The 21,446-nt window shown below is 31.1% G+C and overlaps 2 long non-coding RNA genes across 2 annotated transcripts; one reads left to right on the top strand and one right to left on the bottom strand.

Moving 5' to 3' along the window:
* The first annotated feature begins 17,578 nt into the window (after window positions 1-17,578).
* On the top strand, window positions 17,579-19,782 carry LOC139907199 (uncharacterized). Its single transcript, XR_011783649.1, has 3 exons — window positions 17,579-18,465; window positions 18,532-18,726; window positions 19,653-19,782. It is a non-coding gene; the product is annotated as an uncharacterized lncRNA (long non-coding RNA).
* On the bottom strand, window positions 19,343-20,171 carry LOC139907198 (uncharacterized). The gene is made up of 3 exons (XR_011783648.1): window positions 20,021-20,171; window positions 19,584-19,948; window positions 19,343-19,452 (listed from the first exon to the last, which is right to left on the bottom strand). It is a non-coding gene; the product is annotated as an uncharacterized lncRNA (long non-coding RNA).
* Window positions 20,172-21,446: the final 1,275 nt, after the last annotated feature.

Genomic DNA, 21,446 nt, shown 5'->3' with positions numbered 1-21,446 from the left:
GAAAATGAAAATACAAAATCATTCTGTTGACAATTACAACATGTCAATTACCTCACGAGGAAGTAACACATTGAATATTTTCTTACTAACTAAAAAATGAATGATGGGCAAATTAACACCTATGTGCTCTATGTGGCTCACGCAAAAGCTTCACTTAGCCTTTTCTTCTCCAAAAAGTGAATACTTAAAATTATATAAATATATATTTATTCACATCTGAGAGACTATTAATCAACTAATTGTTTACAAATTAACAAACGCTAATTTAAGCTCAACTAATGAATATTCAGAACACAAATAAGGAAAGTAGGAAATTGATAACTAACGTGAAACACTATGTACCTTGATGATGATTTGGGACATTAATTAATTTACATTCGGGTATAATATTCACTTTTAAAATCTCGAAACCTATAAAATGTTACTATTAAGTCAATTACTTAAAAAATATAATATGTAAATTGGCTGAAAAACTAAAAAATAATAATATATAATATTTGCCTCGCTTCATATTAAAAGGTTGATGATATTGAATCTCAACTTTCTGCTCACGTTGTTGCCAATTTTGAGATAGAAAGAGAAAATATGACGTGCGGGGAAATTTATAAGCTATATAAAGAATCCCCACAAATAATTTTTTTTTGTGTCCATTTTGAGTATATAAATGTCCACAAATTAAGTATTGAATGAAACGAAAATTGCTTAAAATCATAGTAGTTTTTTAATGATTTTCTTTTTCAAAATAAAATATGCTGGCCTCTGGCTTTTTGCGGATTCGTTTGATTTTTAATAACCCACTTTTTGGTTCTTAAGTATATAGTTTTTTTTTGTTCATTAAAAAAATCGTAATTGTAATTTAAGGGGTTATTTATATAAATTGCCCAATTTTATTTCACGAGTTTCTCAAAAGGACTGTACAGTATTTAATTTCCAAATTTCATACTGATCAATTTACTCTGAAGAACGAAACTGTGATACATGAATAAACGATTTTTATTAATATAGAGATTATGCTTTGCTAAGGAAGACACCCTGTAATTAAATCCATTTTTTGTGATAAAAGTATATAAGATGCAAAAGAGTAAGTATGTGTCGAGGAGACCATGTAATAAGTATAGTAAATTGTCTGGTATTTTCAGGCCCAAAACTTGCAGTACCGTGCCTAAAATACGGACAACGTGATTGACCTACAACAGCATCTGGAATTTGAACTCTTGATTGATAAGTCAGTCTTCCTTGTGGAAGAACTTTGTGACAAATTCGCCAAGGAGACACTCCCATCGGACTTCATCCTCATCACAAAACCAAGTGTTGCCCTTTTGAAGCTATCCCATGATGAGAAATTGGCACCCTAAGTAGTAGCCAGCATGCAGTTCGAGAGATATGTGTCATTCAAAATGTACCACTCTGGTGTGTTGATTGAAAAAAAGGCAGTGTCACACACCACCTCAGAAGGCAAGGTCAACACTGTGATTCAAGCCATCAAGTGAGCTTCCTTTTCTGGGAGCAAAAGAAGAATTGAATCATACAGAGACCTAGAAACAAAGCAGACGTGCCTTGCTGCAGCAGATGTGGCAGAGTATCTTCTCCTAGATGAAGACTTCTCCTATGCACTCCTCGGCATGTTCCAGTCTGATCCCATCGAAAGAAGCTTCGGCTGGTACATACAACTAAGTTGAGGTATCTACTACACTAGCGTGAGACAGATCCTGGAAGCAAAGGGAAAGATTCGTATTCTGAGTCTTGTCAAATTCTCAGGTAAATAGGATATTTGTTCATAGTAAGCTTCTTTATTTAGGTATTACTTATTTTTACAATATAATAATATCATTACAATATTTAATTTTTCAAATTTTCAGGTATGACTACTTCAGAAATTAAAGCTCTTCTGGATGAAGACCTGGTAAAAACTGAGCTCATTTTGACTAACTGGCAACCAGATGGCCTCCAGGAGCTAGGTTCCAACGGAGAGAGTAATGCTTTCTACTTGGTTGCCAGGTATATTGGTTTTTCTTTGAAAAAAATATCATCATGCCAAGAGTTAATGGTCATCAGAGACACACCTCTGGACTCAATAACCTTCGAGAGCCAACCAATCAGCATGTATACCTGAAAGAGTTCATCGTCATAATGCCCAGAGGGGGGTTGTCGACTACATCCTACCTTCTTTACCTCTCCTGTCTTTATGCTCACTCCATGTTCTCTTACATCACAACTACTCCTGAAGAGAAAGACAGTTTGCTTAGTACCCCAAATCCTAGAGCTTCATTTGCTGCCACATTCATTGACAGGATGCAGGACAGTTTAAACTCTGACATTATCGCCTTTGTGGGAGTAAAGTGCGAGGAAGGAAACTCTTGGTCAACTTTTCTTTAAATAATTTCATTCGCTTTGTTTAATGTCATAGGTAAAAATTTAAGTGCTAAACTGAAGGATGACATCCGATTTTTTATAAAAAAGAAAATGGCAGCTAAGAATTCAGAAGCTAATACAAAAACAAGCTAAATTTCAATCAAAATCTTCTGACTTCTAAACTTTGACCAACTTTGTACTTTTTGATAGTGCCTTTTCTTTTTTATATGTTTTAAAAGTTTATTTTGATTAAAGTGATAATAAAATGCCACTTCTATTAGAAATATATACCCTCATTTTTATTATTTTAAAGATTTTCCCTAGCAAAATACTTTTAAAAACTCTTTATTTTGTACCAAAACACATTAAGAGAGACATTCCATAGAGAAAAAACAAAGACCCATATTGAAACGCGTGAGCGCAGTGTCCTGTCCTGCTTAAAGGAGTCCGTGGTTTAAATACAATATTTTTATTTAATATGCCCTCCCTTCACAAGTAATAACAGCCTTGACACGCCGGCAAACATATTTTCAGCTCTAAAGGATGAAGGCCGTGTCCATGGCGTACTACACTGTCATGATGGCAGCTCGGAACGAATCCAAATTTGAATAAAAGTTGTGGCAGACATTTTCTATACAAGGGGCCCCAAACTATCATATCCAGGTAGTTGAGGGCAGGGATGGGGAAAGGACTCATGGGGGCAGGTCAAAAGTTCGCCATTTTGTTGCTGCAGAAGTTTTGGTTCTTCTTGGCTGTATGGGACTTCTTGATATTGTAGGCAGTATCTTCACCCTTCTTGGTACTGATACCATCCCGAAAGAGATCACACACGCGTTTTCACGACATTTTTAATCTTAGAGACACGAGTAAAGGTTGGATGTGCGTAAAGAAAAAACTAAGTATAGCAATTAAAAAAGGAAAAACAGATGTTGTGTGTACTCTTTCTTCTTTTCTGTTCAGTATTTTTTAGGGCGTGCTGTATTAAAATCTCCCTCTAGAAGAAGAATTATCGCCTATCTTTCATACAAATTGATTTAAAACTGCATGATAAAATACATGCAAATGAATAATAGTATATTTATAATATTTTTCCTGGACAAATACTATTTTAATTGTTGAAAGTTATCGACCTTATACCAGTAATTCATTTTCTCCCTCCATAATCATAAGACAGGCATTTGATATTAACAAGGATCTTAAATCATTAATACCAGAAGTCTCTCTCCCTCCTTCGCCTCACACTCCTACACAAATCCCATTTCTATGCATGAAATATTAACAAAATTTATTTTTGTTTCAAAATGAAACCTTGACATTAAAAATAAGGAGAAAAAATTGTAATCAAATGCTATCGCAAGTTTTAAATCCATCTTAATGGTTTAATAGATATCTTTTGATTCCTTCAGAAAATGTATCTGTGGACCTAGACTTAGAGACATAAATATGCAAATACTTCCATTTAGATTTTAAAAGGGAAGGACAAAAGACATGAAGGGAAAACGGAATCAAAGTTTTCCATGCTTGTGTGCAGCATGAGAAAATTGAAGAGCAGTAGTTCTCTGTACTTTTCCCTCTCGTTCTCTTTACTTATATTTTTCTTGTCATAATACTATATTTAAGAAACTACATACATATATACTGCTACCACAACTCTAAGGCTCCTGGATTTCAATTTGCTTTTTCCTTCACAAACACAAAAAGTGGATTATACATACAATGTATGTATTTTTAACCACAAAAGAAAAATAAATTTCAAATTATGCTCTTGGCTCTCTTTTTCCTTCTCCTATTATTTATGTTAGCTAAATAATGAAAAAAAAAAAAAAAAAAGATTTACATACATATACATTAATAATATATGTGTAAGAAAAGAGTTTAAAGAAGAAAAAAATACGATTAAAGATTCTGATATAATATCATCTACTTTTTTTTTTTAGAGAGTGCTGCCAGAAAATCCAAAATAGCTGTATTAATTATATTTTTAATTGAACTAAGTTTATTGTCCCTGATTTTCTGCTTTCTAGTTAATATATAAATAGAACTTCTCAGTTTTTTCAGAATCACTCAACTTCTATATATAATCTTTGGAGCTTTCAAATTACATTTCACCGCTTCCTTCAAGTTATAAACACGAACACTTTTTTTGATATTATAAACTCTTGGCTTTCCAAGACTTCAAACAACACTTATCTGTTTCAAATAGTCTCACAGTTAGATAATTCTTGGGGTTTTAGAGTACAGTTTGACCCTGTAGTGTACCATTGAAAGGGAGCTTAGGATAGATTAGAGTAATTAAGAGATACACAAAAATCCGGTGAGGCAATTTCTCAAATAAAAAATTATTTGCAAGGAAGGTGATAGTCAATTACTGTATGCTCTGGTACATTGACAGAAAAAGGGTCAAGCATGACTTCTCATTCTTGTACAAACTCCCCTGAATGGTGTGTTTGACTCAGTCCAAGAACCAGACATAACTGTTTAAGAGGTTAGAAGAAGTATGGGCCTGTATTTCAAACTGAGTTATGTTGGATATGCTATCTGGGATCGTCTTGGTTGCATTCTTGTTTGGATTTATTCATGAAATTCGGGCAGCTAACCATACCAAATCTGATTATGGTATAAATGAGTAGCTTGTATAATAAGCTTTAAGAAATACATAACTAATATTGATTAATTCAGCCACTATTTGAGCTCAGTTTTTAAAAATTCAATGATGATTTTAAGATGATTTCTTCCTTTCCAAATTATCTTAAATCTACTGAAAGATTGACCAAGTAATTACAATTGAAATGCTGGAGTACTTAATCTGGTACAAAAAACTAATATCACATCTCTAATCAAAATATCAAATATATATTCAGAAACACTTATGTAAAAGTACTTCTAAAAGTACTTGATTGGAGTAATTTACATCCATAAATAATGAGTACAATTTTAAAAGTAGTTGTAATAAAACACCATAGAATCATTTGCTACTCATTTATCACAACCTTTCAATTATAAAAAAATCAATAGAAATATTTTTTCCCCATAAAGCATAGAGCTTCTAGGAGCATAATATGATTTGACATAAAAAATGATTTCGCTCATTTTTTCTCCGAAAAAATATTTGTTTTGTTTTTAAAGTAATCAAACACAATTAATTAAAAATTACTTGATTATAGAAAGTATTTAAAGATTTAATCGTTAACCGGTTCAAACAAAAATAGTTTATGCTAAAAATTCCATTTTATTTTTATGATCTTCTTTAAAATTTCGCTTTTTTCATCTTTAGAAAAGGAGACAAAGTTCATTTGAAGAAAAAAAAAAAATTGTTTACAAAATATACACTGACCTAGATGGTTAAATACTACTACAAAAACATATATTAGATCGAAATGGACAAAAATTACTTGCAATTAAGTATCAATATTGGAATTTTACTATGATAAAAACGTGAAATAACATTCGGTACGTCATCAACCATCAATATTTTCTTCTATGACATTTTCGAATAAATTTGGTTGATTAATTAAAACATTTATTGCCACACATCATATAAAACATACAATCAGTACAGGTACCTTTAACTTGAGGTACCCTTGTAATAGTTTGCCGGATTAAGTATCCTACTGCAGTCTGCCGTAAAGGTGTTCTATGGATCAGCCAGTACCCGATATCATAATTAATTAAGAAACTGGAGAAGCTGGAGACAAAATGTCCTTGAAAAGGTCGAATATTGTCTAAAAGCTGTGCCCGCTCAATCATAAATTAAGGACATTCATACTAAATTCGGTAGATATGTAGATAAGAGAAATGGGAATTATTAAAAAAATAATATAGATGTGTTGTTGGATAGGGATGCAATTTCTCTCCAAATAAAAATTATACGAATGCCCGAGGATTGAAATAAAATGACGATATGGATTATTTTGTCAAAAAAATCTACAAATACATATATGGTGTTAGTTCTGTCTTTTTTTTTTAAGTCAGAGGACAAGAATTTATTCGTTTCTGTCAGTTAGTTATATAAAAATAAATTGAATGAATAGTTTTTCCTTATCTTCATCTAATTAAAAAAAAAAAAAACTATAATGATTTTACTAATGTATCTCAATTATTGCCACACTATTGTTTCTTTAGAGTTAGGTTTTGTTTACCGGATAGTCCATTGAAATTTGAACACTTACTAATTCAATCATGAATGAAGGTTGTATGATTGAAATTAATTCATATTTCGTTATATTAAAGCATAAAGAATTAGTTATAATACAAAACAAACCAGAGCTCTCTAGCTTACGTACAAGCCGAGAAAAGGACAGTTGAACGTGATTGACGATTTACTTTTCGCGTACTTCAAGCAGTTGGAGTTCTCCAGGAGCACCGTCTACGCCGACAGCAAGTTCGAAAAGTTGAAGAAGAATGAGAGCTATGTCAAAAAGGCCAAATTGAACCCGCAGTAGCTAAAGAAAAAAGGGCATGCCAATCTCTTTAAGTCCATGAGGGCACTTGCAAAATATACTGGGTTTCCCACCAGATTGTTCAGAAAGCTATCAAAAGAGTGGGTGGAATGAGCGTTGTAAGGGTGGAGAGGTCACTTTTGATACCAGCAATGAAGTAAACCTACTTTCTCCATTGCAAGACTCTTTTGAGTTCTTTTGAACTCCTTTTTTAAACTTTTGGCCCCTCTACACCCCTGATGCCAACCTTCTCGACAACATCTTTTTGGTGCATGTCGAGGGAAAGGCTTTCAGTGTCTCTCATCTAAACATTGAGGCCCTCAAATACAGTGTCAGCCAGTACTGGGACGCCATGACTGAAGACTTACATCAGGAACGATTGCCAGACCTTCTGCCACTCCCTGGAAGCCATTTTCCACTAAGGGTGGATAAATTAATGAATAAAAGAGCTCAGCCCTCGGTACTGGATCTGAAGGCCTTGAAGTTCTTTCTTAATTATTCCTCCGACATGTTAGCCCATTCTTTCTCCAAGACAGCCTGATGACATTCACATGGGAAGTTGCACATGCCTTCTCTTTATGGTACTCCAGATTCCATTGTCAAGAGAGTTGCGATCTTGGGAGGATGGAGGTCCCATTGAACTGGGTAATAAATTTGCCAAGTTGTCCTTGCACCACTTTTTTTTATCGAATACGAATACAGCAGTTTTGAAGAGGATGGTAGTTGATTTAATACTCACATATTTATTGTGGACTGACGTATCCTTTATATAGCTTTACATTTGTTGAATACATCAGTCACGCCTATTTGTATTTGGCCTATTCTTATTGTAAAACCAAATTAAATTTTAGGCCTAATTTTTGGATGCAAAAGAATATTCTAAGCACTTTAAAAAAATAATTTTTAATTTCCGGCAAACATTAGTTTTGATCATTTTACACAAAATGTGGGGTTGGCAGAAAAAGTATTGCTTTCGTTGCTTTAGCAATATTGAATAGCTGAAGTTGAACTGAAATTGAGTTTGCTCATATTTATATTCCCCCCCCACGTCCCCCCCCATTACTTTTGTCTTGCATCATAGTTGGGGCTGTGATTTTTGAAGATAAATGTTCCCACACTCTGTAAAGGTACTATTTGGAGTGGTTACTAATATATTTTCTGATCAAAGTTGCAAGAATGGGTAATTTTAATTTTGGAGCATGTTTTTTTTTTTAAAGTTATAAATTGAACTGGCTTGTCTTGCCTTTTTTCTTAAGTCTTTTTTATTGACATAATTCAAAAATGGTGTTTTTAAACTTGTTATATTTTAAATATTGTTATACTCACATGCTTCACTGTGGCTTGAAATTCGGATGCATGTAGTTACTTTTTACTTAACCTGATAATGGTATTTTCAAATTATAAGTAGAATATGTATGTATTAAAAATATAATAAGGTAAATGACCTCCTTGCTTGATTCAGTATTGAGTGTTAAGAGTAAATCTACTGACGAAAAATAGTAATTTTGATTACTTTTTGGATTATTATATTTTTGGGAAACATTTTATATACAACACAACACAACATACATATAGAGGGTATATAAGCTATTTATGTCACCAATTTGGCGTGTTCTCTTGGGTAAACGCGGGAAATGAGGCAGGTAATTTTTTTGTTAGTATCTTGTTCAAAACTGCACCACTTGGAAAATAATGGAATCAATTGACGAAGTCATTAACCCAAATATTTGAAAAAGGCAGGGAACTCTTCTTGGAATCTGTGCTGGGAGTGAAAACATAATAATGCTAGAGACCAAGGTGAATCCCCAGATTTTAGTGATTGCCAATGGCAGGCCTTACGTGACACAGCAGGAATCGGTTCCCTGCCACACCTCGAAAAAAAGGCGCAAATGACTCTAACTCGCTAGATTTGAATCCATTTGTTTTCTTTTTGTATGGGATGCGATTGAAAGACAACCCAATACAACCCCTGTAACACCAGAGACAAACTTATTGGTCGTATCAAGAAGGAATTCAAGGGTTTGCCAAGGGACCAAGTGGCGAAGGCCTGCTCGCTCTTTAAGTCTCGTATATAGACTGTAATTGAGACTGGTGGTGATTTTGTTGAATTAAATATATCTAAATCCATCAAGCTTTCAGAATGAGGTTTAATTTTTTAATTTGAGAACTGGTTGGAGATATAATTTTGTTAAGAAAAACAAAAAAATCTTTCGGCAGTACAGATAGTACACCCTGTATATTTTTATAAATTACCCTAAAAATTATACATACCATAAGCCAAGACATGGATACCCATTATTTCCATAACTGTCTTAAAAAGTTTCTCTACATACAAATTGGTAGATAAGGGACCAAGATTCTTTTTAATATGTAAATCAAGAATAAAATTATGCCAAGTTACATTCTTTTTTTATTTACATTTATTTTTTCTTTTATAAGGTCATGTCTTCAGGTTCTTCTCCTTAGCAAATAAAATACTTACGTCTATACTTCGCTATTACAGCATATGTATTTATATAATGAAGGTTTTAAACTTTTATATAAATGGATGTATATAAGTAAACATATATCTTAAGAGGATCCATTAAGTAATAGTAAAAACTCAAATAGCGAGGCAATTTAAAATATATTTCATTCAGTGAAGGTACGTACGTAATGGTAGAGATCTTGTCAAAAGTCTAATGAAACATCATTAATTTTCTATGAATATAACGACTTTAACCCAGAATGTTCTTCTTTATAATATTGAAAAGAATATAATCATAAAAATAAATTTCCTCGGCATAGTAATTTATGATGTTCTTAATATGAATTGAGAATGTATTGTAATTATGATCATTAACATTATTAATACATATGTTCAATGTTCAAAACGAGGCATATTCCCAGGGTTCATTTTGTTAATGTAAGATAGGCTTTATTAAAGTTTAATAGATTAACAGCCTCTAACCAATTCAATTCGTCGCAAATTGAGCAGCATTTAAAGACTGTGAAACCTTAAATAACTTCTAATTTTAATTTCCTTTGAGAGGTTGAGTTGTCAGCTTCATAATTGCCCATTTAAAAAAATCTAAATAAAACAGCAGTTGAGTAAGTGAGAAGAATAACGGTACTTGAATTGTTTCACTCAGGTCAAATTACCATGAACATCATAAACAAGACTATTTTCTATTTTCTTTAAATCTAGGTTTTAATCCTATAGAGTTCGATACCATCTTTCATTATCCAATTGATTTTTTCGCTGATTTGGTTTGTGACGACGACAATTATCGACAACTGGTAGTATGCTTTGAAAGTTTTCCTTGTTTTTTTTATTTGCCTATATAGTCATTGCAAGGCTTCATTCCCCTTGCTGCGTCAACATTTGCTACTGATAGATTTTCGTCGATGGATTTTAGATTACTATAACCACTGTTTGATTTCCATTTAGATACAGGTGTCTTTAAAACATCAAAATTATATTTAACTTTCGAAATAATGCCCAACTATCTGACTCAATGAATTCTGACAATCAAGTTGTGTTTTTTTAAGGTATGAGGGTAAATTTTGGGTTTCCAAACCCAGTTCCATGTCTGTTTAAGCATTTCAATGGGTTTTTTATTTCGACAACTTTGCATGTAATCCTCATTTTTGCCACTTGATCGATTAATTCACTAAACAAAGACTATAGATCCCATTCTTTTGTCAAATACCACATATGCAACCCCATTGCTTTAATTGCAACTCCTTATAAAGTACATTTCCTTTTTGTACATTTTTTAAAATCTAGGCTAGTATGAATTAGATTTCAATCATTTATAGGAGCAGAAGTTGAAGAGTGAGTAATTATTCCACCAAGGAATATAACAATATATAAAAAAATGTACAAATTGCTTTAATTTTTCCAATTGTTCGGTATAAAAAACTTTTCCTTGAGGCAGTACATTTATTTAAGCTAATAGTAGTATCATTTTAATTCAGTAGAACATTTTTACCTTCCACCGAGTATTTTGAAGAGCACCAGGTCCTTGAAACTTTTTGAATTTCAGGGGTACTTCATCAAGATAAACGAGTGTGAGCTGAATTAATTATTTATAGTCCCCTCTTGAAAAGTCAAGCTCTAAAGATTGCTTGCAGAGTAAAACCATCATTTTTTTTTTGTGTTTGAATTTTTCTTATTCTAGGTATTGAAAAATAAGGTATTTTTTCGTGGTTTAATGTTCCAAACTTTTTTAAATCTGCCAAATAAAGAAACTTCAGGACTTTTTGATATTCAATTTTTAATAAATCAGAAGAATGTATAAGCAATCTTATGTCTACAAACAAGCCACAACAACTCTCTCTTCAACAATTGTTGAGTATATATATTAAGATTTAAATATCTTTATTTTAACGGAGTAAAAATGATCATTCCTTTATGCGAAAATAAAAAATGAAAAAAATACAAGAAAAAGAATACAAGGTACTATGATGAATAATTAATATTGGCTAAACAAGTCGAAATCCTATATTACTCTATTACTATATTACAGAGTGAGTAAAGATATCGTCTAGTTAGTAATACACAATCAACTCCATCATAAAAACATTGATAAATAGACAAATAGATCATTCTTTAGTTGTAGTATTGTGCATCTTATATTCGGAGACACTGGAAGGATACTTAGAACTCCAAATACAGGTCAAATTTTTTCCATCGAGACATTGTCAGTTCTTGATCCAAAGTCCAATTTATAGTAACAATCGTGCCTCTCAATCACCTTAAACGGCCCTGAGAAAGTAGTGTATTGACCCAGTCTTCTTTTTCTTCCAGCATTCGTGCTACTAGAACAGGCTTAAATTGTCTGTGGAAACTATGAGTCTGTTGAACTCTGGATGACATGAGGTTGTGTTCTTGCTTGCAATCCCAAGTGTCCTGCAAAAACCCATCCATAATGAACTTGTGAGCTGTGTTCCTCAGTCAGACACAATGGTTTCTGGAACTCCAAACCTCGAAATCCATCCACTCAAAAAATTATTGACTATTATCTTGGAGGTTATATCTGGAAGATATACCACTTCTAGCCACCTTGTGAAACGATCCATAATAGTTAGGAGATAGCGCTGTCCCTGAATTAGTGGGAATGGACCGATTATGTCTACGTGAATAAACGAAGGTCTTTGACATGAAGGACCGAAAGACGACGTTGGTTTTGATGTCCTAAAAGGTTTGGTTTTCTGACACGCTAAACATTCTTTATTGAAGTTTTTGACGTCTGCTCGCAAATTAGGCCAGGCATAAAAAAAGTGAAACCCTCCTTAACGTTTCTTTGAATCCCGGATGATTGTCCTTGTGTAAAAAATGCACGATTCTTTGACGCAATTCTGGAGATAACAAAGGCACACGGAATGCGACAACATTGCCAAAACCAGCAAATAGGGCTCCTGCAATGTATTTAAAAGAAGGTTCAATTTCAAGCTTAAGTAAATTAGGATCCTGTTTCTTTTAATCCTCAATTATATCTTCAATGAAGGTTGGACCTATTGTGATGTTATTGATACTTCTAGACGGAATGTCTGCAGTATGATTTAATTTTCCAGAAACGTGTTCGATATCCCAATTGAATTCTGCTATGAATGCAAAAGTACGGAACTGTCTTGGTGTCCAAGAGGGATTGCGAATGTCAATCGCAGTGATTAAAAGTTTGTGGTGCGTGAAAACTTTAAAAACTTGTCCATCCAAAGCCCATAGAAAATGCTTCATACTTTCCTTAAGACTTAATAGTTCCTTATCAAACGTAGAATATTTCTGTTGTGTTGTTGAAAGAACCCGAGACCAAAAAGCTAGAGGTTTTCATTGTCCAATTAACTTTTGCTCGATAACATCTCCCATCCCTGTATCAGATGCATCACTCGTCAGGGCTAAAGGTAATGAACTATCTCTGAATGGAAGTTTTGTACTTTTAGACCAACTATTTTTAATAATTTGAAAGGTGTGTTCATGTTCTGTATTCCAATTAAACATTACATTCTTCTTTAACAGAAGGTAAAAATGAACTGTCCATTGAGACATCTCTCGATGAACTGAGAATAATATTGTGACATGCCCAAAAATCTATGCAGTTCATCTTTTGATTTTGGAGTTGATACTTTTTGATTGGATTTGGATTACTATTGATAGCTTTACAGCATAATTTAGCCTTCTCTGAATTGTGTTTAGGAAATTATAAGGATACAAGATATTCCCAGCCTTGGCCTACAAATAGCGCAACAATATCCGCCACTTCGATCCTTTGCTTTCACCTTGGATTTCTCACATATTATATTATTTATAATTATTGTCTATTGTTTTTAGTTTTCATTTGTCTGCAATTTCTACGATACTAGTCCAGCCTATCTACTGACAAAAACAGTCCTTATAACGTCTTGTTTACATTTTGTGATCTGTATACGCAAATTTTATAGGGTTCAACCAAAAAATTACAAGAAGAATTTAAGAGCTTTTGTGATAAATTATACTAACCGGTTGATAAAAGCATGGCATGTTGGCAGTGTTAAAGGTGTGGTCAAAGGAAGCCAACCCTCTAACGTTTTTATTGTATTAGATATACATGTATCGGTAATATTGAATTTATATTAATTGTGTCTGTTTCAATTTAAATATGTATATACTACTAAATTATATTTGTGAAGGTACGCATCTATCAAATAAAGCTTTTCTTTGTGTATAATGCACCCTCTTTTCACAGCAATTTGTTCGACAAGATTGGATCAACATAGATAAACTCCAGTGGACTCTGGGTTACATGGCCCCGTCCTTCCTCCCTTCAATGAGATGAAAGTACATTAGTGGGAAAAACAACCTCTAATCAAAATGTTGCAACCCATATGCTTGATAGTAGGGAATGGTGATGTTGGGGTTATACTCATAATTTTATCCTCCAAAATATATTTTGGGGGAGAAAATATAATGTATCTCACTGTTGAAATAAATATACCATTGAAATGATAGAACCTTCTTTTATTTGTCATTGGGCAAACTTACAAAATCTGCGAGGCATGAAATATTTGGGTTTTTAGTCTTCCTATTGGTATTACAATGGATATTTAAGTAATATTTTACTTTATTAGCTCACAACAGTTGTTACAAATAATGTACATATGACACTAAAAGAATCAATGAGAAAATTGAATCCTTTTTATCATTATATTTGATACCTAGGAGCTCATAATCTAAAATACTTATTGGAGAAACTAATATTAGATTTTTTATTCTATGTAGGAAGGATTATTAATAAATTATACACGCTTTATACAGAGTTTGATATCTCCTAGTCCTAATTCTCTTCTATTTTATAGTCATCGTTTGAGTGGATCAATAATATAAACGCATAAAAACATTTATTTATATACATATAGATATAGAAATATAAATCAGTATATTCAATTGGAAAAGTACTTGACATGTTGATCATGAACCTAAAGTTCGACTTTTTGTATTAAATTTGGGCTTCGATAATCCATATTTTGGTTATTTTGCCCCTTTTATGGGTTTCAAAAAAGTTACAGAATAATCTACATGCGAGTAAAAGTTAGGTTCTTTTTTGCAATATATTATATTGATTCCAAAAGACAATCTCTTCTACTCCGAACTATATTAATAAAAAAATGTTTTATAAGTGCTTATATTTTAAATGCAATCCTCAAGTTTTATACCTTATAAATTAATGACATATCGATGATTTCCTCTATGAAATTGGAATTAAATCAATATTGCTGCCGAATCAGACCTAATGAAATTTTTTTATATTTAATCATAGTTATTTACCCTTTAAATAAGTTTATTTGGCTATAAAAAACTCAAAAACGGCGTTATTCCTTTATTTTTTTTAAACTTAGAATATGGTGGGGTTTTTAACAATTAAATTCAATTTGGATGATTGAATATCCATTTAATTATCTTAAAAAATTTGCAAAGAATATACTACTTTTATGTAGATTTTTTTTTTTTCATGTCCTAAAGTTGAATCAAACGTACAAAATGGGTAAAGTACATAAAAAATTTAGATCGAAAATTCTCAAAAATTAGAATTTATACGATTTTTTTTTACAGATTTGTAATCAGCTGGAAAGTACTACTACCATTGAATATGAAATTTAAAAGATTGTCTTTTTCTTCTTGACTTCTGTATGTAATTCACTCTCTGATGAGGATCAACAACACAGAGAACATACGGGGATGATGCGAAAGATGATGAGAAGATCACTGAAGGAAAAGGCAACAGCAAGTGTCTATGAAGTGAAAAAAATCACACAAAGCCAACACCTCAGATCAAAGATTCAAATAGTTTAATTAGAGAGAACTCATGAATAATTACGTAATGTTGATGGGAATGAATGATCAAGAAGAAGATATGAAAAAAAAAAAAAAAAAAATCATAATGTAATACCCAGATATTAAATGATAAAAAAATAAACATTGAAAATGGAAATTCCTAAAAAAGAAATTATGGTACTTATAGAAAATTATTTAAAAAAACATATAAATAAGGCATTACAGCGAATAAAATTAGTGTATCGAAAAGAAAAAGAGTATGAAAAGTTTGATTCGTTCTATAATTCATTATATGTCGTGCTAAAAACTCTTGGCTATACAAGAAGAAAGTTGATGCTTGGATGTCAAATTTAATTTTACTGGGAATAAGAAATGAAGATATGAAGAAATTGTTGCTATCTAAATCCCTTGAAGAAGTAATTTTGGTCTAGTGGAAAAGAAATTGGCTAGAAAGTTATTCGGATTGGTATCTAATATAAAGAAACGAAATGTGAAAGAGATAGAAAGTCAAAAATAAATGTGATGCTCTTATGACGAACGAATTATTACCAAGGAAGACAATAGAAAATATCAAGTTCGATTGAATAGGGAAAATATTTTATTGATAACTGTACGTTTCTTGAGACTGAAGAGAGGAGGAGAAATTGAATGTTTCGAAGTAAATAAGATTCATATGAACTTGGAGTCAGTAGGTTCAAGCTATGTAGTTCGAATAAGATTCAACTAAGGAGAGAAATTATTTGATATCAAGTATGAATATCAACATCTAAATAAGAAGTATACAATAATATGTACATACGCTGAATAAAAATATTAGTCTACGCTAAGTGCTTGAGGTAAATCCAGTGATTATTATCTAACCATAACCCCTTATAACCATTCAAAATTAAGATTATAGAAAAATAATTATTATTCATTCAACATTGTTCACTTCTTTCAAGAGAAGCATAAGTCACTTTTCTAAATTTGAAATATCCTCTACAAAAGTAGTTCATTATATCACTTCGATTTCCTAGTAAAAGGATGTACAACTGCATTTGTTAATTAGATCAATGTCTTTATTTTATATTAAGCGAGAATGTACGAAAATAACTTTTCTTGTCATTTTCTCGAGTCAAAATGGATCGATTGAATAAAATAACTTCCCAACGTATTATTAGCAAACAACTGTTAAACTTTTTTCTTGTGATATGGTTCAGGAGATAGGTCCGCTCACCAAAGTACTCGTTATCAAGACCAAAATATTACAATTCTCTCACCTGGTCTTGATCCCTTAGAGTCCCGGATAAAGTGGGCTTAACAAATGACTACTTTTATTTATATTAATTAAAAAAGTTTGTCTGTTTGTATGTACTCCGTAAGGTCATTTTTGAGTGTATCTCAGGCCTGCGTAGATTTAACAACAAACTATACGATCGAGCGTGTGCGTCACAATAATAAAAAAGAAAGGGATTACAAATGAATAGAGTTGTATAGAGATGTAACAATGAATGATATCTTGCAAGCGTTTAGATCAACTCATATTTTATACAACTCTATACTCTAAAGACTTGTATGAAATATGAGTTAAGGATTCCAAAATTAATAGCGAGCGTGTGTAGCTAAAGTTAATATTAAAGAAGAAAAGAAAAGGGAAGTACATTATATAAAATAAAAAATTATGAATATGACTTTAAATGAGGCATAACACTAACAAGTGTACGCTCATCTGGTTATCTTAAAAAAAGAAAAGAAAAGGAGTACATATATACTCGATTGTAAATCCCAAGCATTTTTTAAAGTGAGAGTTTTTGTTATTGTTTAACTGAACAATTTATTAATTTTCTTCACCTGATATTTATTATTTTTTCATTCATGAGTAATTGTTTATGAATGTTATCATTAAAAACGTAAAGTAAAACAAGGATAATTTCTTGGAGAGGTATCTTCTATATTATTAACGCAAAGATTGTCCATTCGTCGACGCCTAATAACTATGAACAATGAGGGATACTATCGCTAGTAATATCTAAAGTTGCTTAATGTATATAATATCCCTTTGAGAGTCGAATTAACAGTGTAGCTCAAGAAAGTAGTAGCAAGTCCAATTTTACGATAAGCTATTGCAAAGATGTATTCATTGGTTGATTTTTTTCCTGTTCTTAATGGTTTCCTAATAACACTAAGAGGATTAATATGGCAACTTACGGATTTGTCAAAAACATTAGTAATTATACATATATTAAAATGAATTATGAATAAACATGTAATGTATAATGTTTATATTAATTTTTGGGAAATGATTCCCTAATTAGGCCAATGATGTAACTTTTCTCTCCGACACTAATTGTACATTTTGTAAATATCATATAAAAGGTAATAATTATAAATAGTAAAGTGTCAGTTAGTTCACTTTTTATGTAAAAAAGTAAATAAATAAAGGTTTAAAAGTCTTCTTATTAAATTAAAAAAGAAAATGATTGACAAAGTTCGAACCAAATCAGGACCAAAAGTTATCAAATTTTACATTGGATAGTGAAGTCGTAACAATTGATTCGTTGTATTGGTGTTTCCCTGTATCATTTATATTCCTTTTTTGAATATGTTTTCTTTTGATATTGTTGTCGTTTTTTCTTATTATGTACACGAGCGAGTTACGCTCCTGTTTATATATATTACTCTTCGTTGTGTGTGTTTGAAGGTGGCATGTGGTCGCCTTTAATAAAATCAGAATTACGGTCCACTAAATAATTTGTGTTGTGAATTAGGTCCCGTCCTTGCCTCTAAAAGGAAAGAAAACGCTCGGGAAAGGTTTTATTCAACATTTTTGTCATAGAAAAACACGTGATTTGGTTTTAATATCATCCGTATACTACGACACATTACAGCTTTGTAGATAAACTAACATATTTAGTTAAATAAAATTGTTATCAAATGGTTAATATAAATTGTTATGAGCACTCGGTATAAACTTGTCTACAAGAACGATTTTGTACTTGAATCATCATTGTCGTCGATCTCAAATCATCTCAGAGATCCTTTTTTATAAAATTAATACATACCAAATTTTCATTCCATTTATTATTTATTTCACATACATATATATTTTATTTTATAATATTTGGTTACATTTGCCTATAAAAAGGTCATCAAGGTTAAAGCATAGATTACTTAATATCTGCATACACACAAGCTACGCAAACTCATTACTAGAACTTTTTAAACAAATAATAAATAATTGTTTTATTAAATACCAATTGTAGAAAAGGAGAATTAATTCTTGTTAAAAAGTAATGAATGATGAACTCAGAGATAAGGACTTATCCGATCGTGCAATGCAAACCCTCATTTGTGATCTAAGTAATCAATCGAGGAATTGCAGATCCTCTGGTGAAGGATTTTGTATGATTCAATTCTGTCGCACAAAGAGCTAATTGTTTATAAAAGATTTCCTTTTATTCCTTTCAGATCTAACTTGATTAGTGAGTATGGAGGAAGGATCTCTTATTAAACCACATCGAAGTAAGACATTTTTTGAAGAAATATCCATAACATAATTATGAAATCGTCGGTTCCTTCGAAGTTCATCATCATATTTCTCTTGTATTGGAGAAGAACGGCTCTTGATGAATCTGTTTTCATCTATAAATGACTTCACATTAAGTAATTCTTGTCTTATCTCTTGTATTTGGATTTCATCTTCCTTTTATAATAAAAGTGTTGAAAATAGTGTTTCTGAGTCAATTTCCTAGATGGTTCATTTTTGATGAGATGTTAAGCATGAATTAGTCCATATTTTGTCTATTTTAATATATCAAATAGTTATTATCGCCACTACTCAAACTTAAAACACAGAACATAATGAAGTTGGGTTGATATTTATCTCATTTTAAATTGATTCTGATAATTTATTGGAACAGCAAGTTCAACTTTTACTTCCAGATATTTATTTATTACATTTAAATTTAGATATGAATGCTATGAATCTTTAATTGAAATACCTCATGATTAATTGATCACTTGATGTAGAGTAATTCACGTATAAATTAACAATTAAATTTATTTCTTGTTCATTATATAATTATTATTTTTATTTGAAAATAATAAAATGATTTTCTAGGAAATAAATGATAATTTTTCATAGGAAATTAATTGAGCTAGATCAGAAATGTCTTGGTTAAAGCTGTTTATTCTTCTAATTACATCTTGTTTGGTAGAATCCTTCTACTTAGTAAAAAAAAACCAAGTAAATTTAAAGCTTTGTAATATGTATTTATTCGCTCTGCAATCACTAAAGGCTTATTTCATTGATTAATATTTTGGCAATATTCCACATTTGATATTTCAAGTCTCTTTGAATTTTTACACTTAATCAAATAATTGGACAACCTAAAATGAATTAAAAGTAGCTTTCAAGCATTAACTAAATAAAATTATACTTATTAAATTAGAATAATAATTAATTATCTTCTCAAAAAGTGAGTTATCATTTCACTAATTTTGTGAGTTGTGCAAAATACCTTAATCTGATTTTTTTATGTACAGAAATTGAACTTCATCTTCCATTCAATCTACTCTGATTTTTGTAGGTTCACAATTTTTGTTTGAGCTCCGACAAATTTGAAATATCATCTTCTCTTTAAAACTTTTGCACCCTCAACTCTATTTCATCACTTTTTCGTGTACGCCTCACATCAGCTACTGAAGTTATACTGGTTCTTTGTTTAATTGTCAATTTTGTTTTGAATCCTAAAGTTGGTATAACACTTTTTCTTAAGATTTGTATTTTCAGTTTTCAATTTTTTCATTTAGTTTCTGTTTCAAAATCTTCATGCTTAAAATGCAGAGAAAAACATTTTTTCATAGCTAACAACGGATTTACCATCTAAATAAACAATAATAATTGTAAATTAACACTCATTAAATATTAATAAAATAAATATAAAGTATTTTGTACCAGGTATCTAGTTTATTGGTAGATCTGACTTCCATTTATTAAGAATTTCCATATTTGATGTTTGCACTTTATGCAAAGGACTTATTATTTTATTATCATTGAGCTTTCGATAAGATTTTTTACTAGTGTGGCAACAAGGAACGACCCAATTTGAATGCATATTTCACGTCTAGAAAGAATAATCAATTTAATGCAAAATAATTTTTATTTAAAACTAATTGACGATAAAAGAATATATTTATATAACTTATTGAATTGAGTTTGTGTGAGTTTAAAATCGAAGAGTTTATCCGGGCGTTAAATAATCAATGGTTAAATTCATCAAAATTATCACTTTTTTGTTTATTTAAATAAAAAAATAAATGCATTTATAAATGTTAGTATACAACAAAAAAATTGTTGGGCTGTGATAAGTCTGCCATAATAAATCTTTGATATCTCAAGATGAGCTAACGAACATAAATACTGAAGATCATCATCCTCTTTCCTCAATCACAAAGATATCTTAATAATCATAATTATAGAAAAAAGATTAATTTTCTTATTACAGTTATTTTAACTATAACTTCAGTTCAATAAATCTTTTTTTTGGGTGAATTGCCACTGACGAAACACGTAGGGGGCTGTGGAGGAAGGGAGGAACTGTCTTAACTTTCTTCCATTAAATACATACAAAGATTGTAGGGTGTTATCAGAGAATAATGGGGCTAATATTCCAGGCCCACGACTTTAGGAGACTACTTTTTTATAAATGTTGGATTTCATTTATAGACTAATATTAATAGAAAATGTATTAATTTTCTATTAATATCGTTTTAGTATGTTAATAACCTTATGCATTTTCTCATATCGTAAATTTATATATTTATTTTTCATAAATATTGGCATCAATATAAAAAGTCAATATAGTCATTAATGATTTCTTTTTCGAAAACATCTTATCTTCAGTAATTTATATTTAGCAAACAAAAAAGAATTTAATTACTCAATATGATTTTATAAGTTAACTAGCGGTGGTAATAGAAATAACTCCCCAGCAAATCCTTGGTGTTACTATCCGTTTTTGATGAGCAAACGTAGCTACACACTCAATACTTAAGAGATTATCTCCTTAATAGTTATAATAATAACAGCTTCTGATTATTAAAAAAAAATATATATGATTCGATGTGCGTGTGATTCGAGAGTACTTTAGCTTGTTGCTAAAGTTACATTATTTTTTTAAAATTTTAAATAAAGTACTTCCCTCTTTTTCTTTTTTAATATGAGTTGAACAAAACGCCTGGAAGAATTAATTCATTTTATACAGTGCTCACACTATATTATACTCCTTTTTTTCCTATACACTGAGTTGGTGTATGATATACATTAGGGAGCACTATATACAGTGCACATGGTAAATTAAACACACATATATTCATCATAG

This window comes from Lepeophtheirus salmonis, chromosome 14 (genome assembly GCF_016086655.4).
Source record: "Lepeophtheirus salmonis chromosome 14, UVic_Lsal_1.4, whole genome shotgun sequence".
Taxonomy (NCBI): Eukaryota; Metazoa; Arthropoda; class Copepoda; order Siphonostomatoida; family Caligidae; genus Lepeophtheirus; species Lepeophtheirus salmonis.
The sequence above is the reverse complement of the archived record's forward strand: the minus strand, read 5'-3'. Positions and strand labels throughout refer to the sequence as shown.